This window comes from Schistocerca piceifrons, chromosome 1 (assembly GCF_021461385.2).
Source record: "Schistocerca piceifrons isolate TAMUIC-IGC-003096 chromosome 1, iqSchPice1.1, whole genome shotgun sequence".
Classification (NCBI taxonomy): Eukaryota; Metazoa; Arthropoda; class Insecta; order Orthoptera; family Acrididae; genus Schistocerca; species Schistocerca piceifrons.
Genome location: NC_060138.1, coordinates 149,540,260 through 149,549,297, shown reverse-complemented (window position 1 = coordinate 149,549,297; position 9,038 = coordinate 149,540,260). Strand labels below are relative to the sequence as shown.

Here is a 9,038-nt window from a genome sequence, read left to right as displayed (position 1 = left end):
GGAAGTTTCTCAGCAATTTGCTTTATATCCTCCTCAGTTGTATAGCTAAGTTTTGATACAAACTGTTGCCTGCACCTCCTATTATTATTATACACGGTGTCCCTGAAATGTTGCAACGAACTTCTGGGGGAGGTGGGGCACATTATGAGGATTGGAAATTGCATAACAATCCATGGTCGCTAATGTCAAGTTCAATTGGTAGCAGAGGTTGGAGACCAGAAAGGAAACAAGAGTGTGATCCATTTGAAACGCGTATTGGACAGAATGACTGCACATGGTGTATGACATGAATACAGCTATATTAGTACAACAGATGGCCATAGTTTGCACCATCAGACACCACACATGCCTGGCATCAACAGAGCATTGACTGCTAGACATTCTTGAATAACGTTTCTTTGATTGTACAGCGACACAGACCATTCTTGTGAGCAGATCCATTTAGGACTCCACAGACTCATGATACATGAGAGATTTCATGGCAACCTGCAGAAAGAAATCATGACTCAATAAATCCAGTGAACATGGGGGTGAGGGAACTTGTTCACCATGTCCAATCCATTGATGTGGGAATGATCTATTCAAATGCCTATGAACAGCTAGTTCGAAATGAGCAGCATACCATCATGTTGGAATCACATGCTGCACCTCACATTTGCTGGAACATCTTCAAGCAAACCAGGAAGAACCGGTTGCAGCAAGGTATGGTACTTTGTGGCACTCAATCACGGTGGTAAAAGGTACAGCCTGACTTGAACAGTCACTGACTTGCAAACAAACTATGTTGCAGTTGATGTCTGCCTGGGAATCATTCTGAATAAATATGTCCAGTAGCTCGTCCACTGTATATTCCACACAATAAACACATCTCTGCAAGCTGACCATTCATATACTGTTCCATGATACTCGTATGCTGGCTAGTGCTCTATTGACAAAATGCTCATCTGCCCATCCTGTACTCTTGTGTACAGCACCACCTAGTCGTATACAATGACATTTGTGTCCGTGAAATTCTCAAGCCTTACGGTGTGCCCCATTTCCCTTAGAAGTTTGTCACAACATTTGTTTTTTGGAATCCTATATACCAACCTATTTATCTCTTGAGTCCTACACTACTGATAATTTTTATTGCCCCTAAATAAAAAGTAATACAAGCAATTGGAATTTGTATGAATGCATGCTCTCGTGGCAATATCCATTAATAAAATATTCTTGGGTTTCAAGCCACGTCAAGTGATTACCTGCCCACAAGCTTTTGGCAGAGGCCTTCTCTGCTATTTCCAAGTGGTTCACTGTCATGTAGATGCCACTGTCATGCTTGTATGGCTGCACCATCACTAGTGCTCAGTCCTGCCCCATATATGTAATACTTTGGTCGCGTGACCTCTACGCCCGCTTAAACTCCCAATCAAGGGATCCCAGGCCATACTCAGTTGCAATCGTCATCTTTATCGATGGTGTTTCCTGTATTCTCATCTCTGTTGCATCATTTATTATAATATTCCAGAAGCCATTGGTCTGCTTAATAATAGAGGTCTTGTTGAACACAATTCAGTGTCCATTTTCCAGAACATGTTCTGGTACAGACTATGTTCAGGATAGCAGAAACATCTCTCATGTTCTATGCAGCTCTGGTCAATAGTTTGAACAGTCTGACCAACATAAAACTACCGACATCCACATGCTGTTTTGAATATACCAGATGTATTGAGCATTACATCATCTTTCATAGGCTTCATTAGTTGCCTTATCTTTGCTGGGTGTCTGAAGGATATATCGATTTTATGTCTCAGCAGGAGCTCTCTAATCTTCCTTATTATTGAGCCACAAAATGGTAAAAAATACCATCTTTTTCATGTCTTCTTCAAAGGCCTTCCACTTTGGTGGCTTATGTGAGTGGCTTAGGTGAAACAACTGCTTGCAAAATTTATCTGTTGTTGTAACCATTTTCCTTGAAACATTTATGTAAGTGGCTCAGTTCCCTTGGCAGGTTTTTGGCATCTGAGATGGTTTCAGCTTGATGTGCCAAGGTCCTCAAAACAGACCTTTTCTGTGCTGGGTGGCAGTAGCTGATGGCATGCAGATACAGATCTGTGTGGGTAGGCTTGCATTAAACAATGTGCCCAACGCAGCTGTTAGGTTTATGGCAGATGAGGACATTCAGGAACAGCAAGGAACTATCCTTCTCTACTTTCGTCATGAAATCTATGTGGTCGTGGATGATGGTGATGTGTTCCAGAAACTCTTCCAGCTTTTCATGTCCATGAGGCCATATGAAGAAGGTATTGTTGATGTGGCAATAAAAGCAACTAGGCTTTGCTACTCCTTGGTGAAGGAGATATTATGCTTAACTGATGTGGCTTCCCTATTCACATGTGTCCCCTTCACAGACTCTATAGACTTGCTGTCCTGGCTCTTTGATAGCATCATCATGGATTTATTTAAACATACCCTTGATGTCATCATATTTTTTGCATGATGGAGAATATTTCAAACAGAGGGGTTTGTGATGGGGAACCCATTCACTCTAGTTGTAGCCAACCTCTTTATAGAACATTTTGAGGATATTGCCTTGGACCAGCTCCTGCAGAACCTAGTTGTTTTTATTGCTACGTTGATGATATTTTTGTCGTATGACCTCGTGGACCCCAGCAATTGTGTCCTGACGCCCGCAACAGAAGGTACAAATTGTTCATTTCAATTTCCAGAATATGGCAGAGGACACTTTTTCTGAAAGACTCATCTTTACAGATGAATTGACATTTCATCTATCGGATAAAGTAAATCACCATAATGTAAGGATTTGGAAGCCACAAAATCTTGTCACCATTGTCAAACGTGAAAGAGACTCACTGAAACTGATGTGTTTATGGACCTTTCTTTTTTGCAGAGGGAACTGTGACTATGCCCCGTGTCATTTTCACTTTGAGGTGCGGCATTAGCTTAAAAGTACCATCCCACAATGTTGGATTAGAAGAGGTGGACAACAAGATCTTGTTAATTGTTTTTGGCTTCCCAGACCTCACACCTTGCAATTTTTTTCTGTGGCGGTGCATAAAAGACAGAGCCTTTGTTCCATGTATGGCAGCTACAGTTCAAGAGCTGGGAATCGAATTGGTGAAGCTGTAGATTTAATTAATAGGGACCTGTTGATTCATGTGTGGAATGAAATGGACTACCATTTTGATGATTCTGAAGCAACACAAGGTGTTCATCTTGAGTGTATGGTATAGCATCCGTGTGGGTATCTGTGCATTACATGCACAATGTGTTTCTATCTTTCATAGTTTGTAATAAACAATTGAAATCTGATGTTTCTTTTTCAGTCACCATGTAGTCTTGTCAGATACAACTGTTTGCACACTGGCAAAACTGTTGCTCTTCTACTGCAGTCTGTCAGTCACACACTTCTTTTATTCGAGCTCTGAGTGGATCTGAACCTCTGAATTTGGGATCTACACACATGGTTTACATGCTGATCACTTGCTAGACTGTACAATGCTTTTATATTTCCCCTAGCATTCAGTAAGGTCCACTGTTGTATAATATCTGTATTTTTACAAATGCATTTATTCTTTTTCTGTGGAGTTAATATAGATGTATCATGTTTTATGGTTACCTGTTTTTCACTCACTAACAAGGATATTGTGAGTAATTTTCGAACATGTCTTGGTAAGCAGCAAAAAATCTATGTAAAATATCAACTTATACTATTTCTTCCACATTAATAAATTATTGGAAACATTACTCATGGTGCTGACCTCATGGTTCTTCTCTTCCAGGTGGTGTTGGTGTTCATACTTAGTATTGCGTCACTTATCATTTACTTCATTGATGCGTCCAGGTAAGCATTTAGGACTACTAATTACTCATCTTTCTAATGTTATTTCATTTTCTCTTTTATGTTGGTTCTTCTAGTCCTGTTTCTGATTTCTTTTTCTTTTCTGTATAAGTGTTGTCCTAAATATAGTATTATCACGTGACTTGTAAATGTGAGTGTTCTATATTTTTGACTTCTCTGGTGCTGATTTATTTTGCAAAGGAATTTAATACTTATTAGATTAATTTGTTCTCATTCATTATGTATAAAGGCACCCAAAATTAGATAACACTTCCCATTACTATTATTTAAACTTTCCATAGTTTTTGTTGCATTTCCTTTTCTGTTCTTATTTTTTGAATTTCAATATACACCATTTAATCTGCAGTAAAACTATTAGGTTTGTGTCAGTCCTCTGGAAGGCTTTTAACATGTTTTGTCACACTTCTTAAGAAGTTAGTTTGTTCATGCTCTTTTTATATCTTATGAACCAGAATAAAAAGTGACTTTTCCATATCTTCACAACCTGTACGTCTTATACTTCCATTTTCATTTACCTCCACTGACAGTTAAAAATGAGAAAGAAAATTACTACAAAATATAGAGATTGTATTGTGTTATTCATATGGTTGTCAGCCTTGCTCTAATTGTTACTTACATACTGGCTGGATACTCATCCCCACTCCCCCAATGCATCACTTTGCCACTTACTGTTAAAAAATGTTGTGCGATAATGTGGTCGCGGACCCATCCATCATCTCTTCTATTGCATAGAAGTCAGCACTTGGGGAAGTATTACTTATATTGTGTATAAATAACTTGTTACAAAATGTGAATCAGGAAGTCACCATCAATCTTGATGACATCAGTTACTTCTTCACAACAATCAAAGGTGGAACTTAAGAAAGGAAGTCATCTTTTAAGTGGGGAATAAAAATTTAATGCAACTTTTATAAAGAAATCTAAACATTAGAAATAGTGACCCATGCCAATTTTTCAACATAAATAACTGAAAGATTAATACCTCTTTAAGAAATAAATAATAAATATTTAGGGGCTACTGTAGATAAAACTCTTACCTGTAAAAGTATAAATAACTGAAAGATTAATGCCTCTTTAAGAAATAAATAATAAATATTTAGGGGCTAATGTAGATAAAACTCCTACCTGTAAAAGTGGGGGAGGGGGCAAGGAAGAGTCCTGTAGCTACCATGTGCTAGAAAATTGTACAGATTTTTATGACTCGCACAAGTCACCAAATTTTGTTGTTCAAAAAGCTCTGAGTGCAATGTACTGAATACTCAGATTTCCACATCTATTCAGTTCAGGTGTATGCCTAAATTGGGTAGCAAAAGCAGTATTAGGACTTGAATTAAGAGCAATGCAGTGTGCTGCTAACATCCGAACCATCAAATGTCAGACACTGAGGTTGGTACCAAATGTCATATGTTGATTTAGTTCCCACTATGTGCTGTTGTCCAGCAGAATGACAATAAACATTAATTAAAAGTAACACCAGCACTACAGAGCACAGGAAAAGTGTATCTGTGAGCAATTATTACTTGTGGCCTCCATGGATGAGTTGGTAGAGTGTAGGATCATATGCCAAGGGTCCTGGGTTGAAATCCCAATGATAACATTTTTTTACTCTATTATTTGGGAAAGTATTATATGGGACAACATGTTTATGACATGTAAAAGGGCTGCTTGGAGTTTGCATCAATGTCCTCATGGCAGCTACTTTTGCTTTGTTTTTTTTTTTTTTTTTTTTGAAAATAGCAAACCTATAGAGAGCACTTGTATAGAGGGGTGTGGTGTTCTATCAGACATGTCCGACAGAACAGACATCACTCATGATGAAGCAGCTAGTGCATTTGTAGTTTCACAGAATAAACATAAACAATGGATGGAGTGGAATTGTTAGTTTGTGATGAAGTGTGGATTGGTTGATGTCTTTGATATTGTCACCAGAAGGGTCCTCAAGCAATGGAAATGACAAAATACTTCAGAAGGAGAAAAGAACAGTATTTTACTGAAGAAATGAGAAAATCAAAATGCTCAAATATTGACTTAACATCAAAAAGCAGCTGAAGCCAATCCCAACATTTTGCATCGCATGATGTCTGCGATGAAAAAGAGATTTTGCACTAGACATGCTGCATAGTGTATGTTGTATGAATGGAAATGGCAGTGGCAAAATTGAAAGTTAATGTCTGTGATGGAGAAGTACAAGCATATTACAATGCATGTGATGGAAACCTTCGAACACAGTCGTCAGGAAGGTTGATGTGTTCATGGTGTAGACATCAAATTGTGGGTGAAAACAAAAGCCAGGCAGTTCAATTTCCCAAGATTTGATGCCAGTTACAGTTGGGTCTTGCACTGGAAGCATAAAAATGATATTGTGAGCTGTAAAATCAAATCTTTTGTTAAAGTGAAAATGTGCCACAACAAAAACAACATCCAGAAAACAGCAGAGAACTGGCATTAAGCAACTCGTGCACTCATGACAGCCTACATCTACAATGCTGATGAAAGTGGATGCAACATGGAGGTGTCAGTGGCTGCACTCTTGCAATTAGAGATTCTAAAGGTATTGTAGGGATTGTACACTCCATTCATGCGACAACCCACATGTACACAGTTTTTCCATTGCTTGGTGGGCAAACTTGCTTCAAAGTTGTTGGTCATCCTTAAAGAGTCTCATACTTTGAGTGCTCATACACATCACTCCATGTTCCCAGCACAAAATTTAATAATCTATTCTCATTTCTTCGGCAAAATGACTAAAGAACTGTTCAGGACATTTCTGTAAGAAGCGGTAGTGGAACAAATCAGTAGAGAGAGACTTCTGCTAATTTTGGATTCTCACAGGCCCCACAAAGACACTAGTGTCCTTCGTGACGTGCTTGTACAAAATAACCTAACAGAAGACAAAATCACAATTCACATAATTCCAGCAAACACAACCTCCATTTGTCAACCCCTTGATCCTCATTTCTTCACAATGTGGAAGCATATGATTCATAAAATGTCAAATGCTGCTCAAGATTTTTAGGAAGAGATTAGTCTGCAACAATGCAATAATTTTTTTAAGTTGCAGTCCCTCATGTACAGTCAGTTGTGTTCACCACGTTTCTATAATTCTCATTGTCACAGATGTATAATATCTAAACTCATTGATGAACCCAGACCCCTTGAAACTTGTGTATGCACAAATATTCAGCCATTATTGTGAAGTTTTTGTTGCTGAATGAATGACACTTTGTTTGTGTGTGTGTGTGTGTGTGTGTGTGTGTGTGTGTGTGTGTGTGTGTGTGTATGGGGGGGATCATGTTTTCATTGATTTGTGAACATAATGTACTTATTATTAATCTTATTATTTTGTTTACTATTACTACTGTTAGTTTTATTATGTGTATTATTATTGTTATTACTACTACTACTACTACTACTACTACTACTATTACTGTTACTTCCAGATGTTTCATGCGGTGATTTCTTTATTTTTCTGTTCCAATTATATATTCTGTGAAACTAGAAATGTACTCTACAGATTTATTAGTTTAAAAAAAAAAACAAAGTGAAAGCAAACTGCCAAGAGGACATTGCTGTAAACTCCACACAATCTTTTTGCAAGTCATAAACATGTTGTCCCATATAACACTTTTCCTGCGTAATACAGTAAAAACAATTGTTGTCATTGGGATTTGAACTTAGTACCCTTGGTAGGACAAACCCTTATGTAGGAAGGCTTTACAAAAAGTTAAAAACAGGGCAATTAGGCCTATATAAGATAACATAAAATACAAGATTTGTAAGCAATACTTTTACACCTCTATCAATGAAGGTAATTCATTTAATTATTGAGTATGTATGCATAAAATGGCATTAATATGAGGGTATATTTTCTGGATCAGATTTATAGGCATACATTTTTTCTTTTGCGTTGTCTAATAAAACCAACCAGTAAAATTCTAGAATTTTGTAGTAAAAAATTTACATTTTTAATATAGAAAACTAGGGCTATAGGATAATAATACAGTAATTTTCTAATGTGTACATTCCAAAATTTGAACAATTATGCAGCAACATTTTTGAGTAGTAATATTTCCTAAGTTACAGAATATAGGAAGAAGACAAGATGTCCCCTATTTAGAAGAGAATGAAGCCTTTCAATGAGATATGTCAGTCCTAAAGAAAGCAAATATCAAAAGGGTCTGATTTTTTTAAGTGCATGCATTTGTTCTGAATCTTAAAGTTTGATCATTTCTTTGAATAAAAAGATCTTGCATAAAAGACTTGTGCAGTTGTCATCAAACACATGTAAATTCTACTTTGAACAGTAAGCCTTTGAAAGATACGACTTGAAAAATAATTTTGATGTTTGATGTACAGGTGACTAATGTAAAGTATGTAGAAGAAAGAAAAAAAGCAGTAGTCTTTTCTTAGGAACTTAACCAAAAGAAATGGAGCTATTCCATATTTCTCTATTACAGTGAGTTCTCTTCTGTCCAGCACCTCAACATTTTAATCTTCCTGTTTCCTTTCTTCAGCATTTTCTTGATTATAGAGTTCTATAGAAATTGAGAAAACCAGAGACTGAAATGATTTTTTCCTCTGTAAAGCTGTGAAGCAGTGTTTACGTCTTTGCATCTGGGAAGGTGACACTCCTCTTCACTTTTAAATATTGCTAATATTCATATTTGATTTCATTTTGATCTAAATTAATCAACTTTTGAAAACATAAAATAATTGGCTGGATAAAAATCTACTCACCAAGTGATGGCAGGAGAAAATATAAACAGAGATTAAAGAAATGCATGAGCTTTTGGTGCCAGTGGTTCCCTCTTCTGGCAAAATGGTTAAAGGCAAAAACGAAGGATGAAGGAAAAGGACTGGTGAAGTTTAGGAAATGGGAGAGTTCGGAAAAGTCACCCAGAATCCTGGGTCACAGATGACGTACAGGACGGGATGAGAAGGAAAGACTAATTGTTGGGGACTGCACCATACAACATTTGAAAACCTGAGAGCTTGTAGGTGGAAGATAGGGTAATAAGCAAGAGAGAAACTACTGATAAAACGTCTTACAAGAGTTAATAATAGCAGAAAGCTAAGTGCATTGTATGTGGTAGAGGTGGCAGGGGTGATGGATCACAAAATAAAATACATGAAAAACTAAAAGGGAGCAAAGAATGGAATAGTTACTGAGAAGAAA

General features: G+C 37.1%; 1 protein-coding gene across 1 annotated transcript in view; it reads left to right on the top strand.

Moving 5' to 3' along the window:
* Positions 1–3,783: 3,783 nt before the first annotated feature.
* The window catches only part of LOC124783678 (calcium-activated potassium channel slowpoke), an 867,461-nt gene continuing 862,206 nt past the window's right edge, over positions 3,784–9,038 (top strand). The window contains exon 1 of the mRNA XM_047254040.1: positions 3,784–3,844. The gene's annotated coding sequence lies outside the window, so the exon portion shown is untranslated. The remainder of the gene's footprint in view (positions 3,845–9,038) is intronic.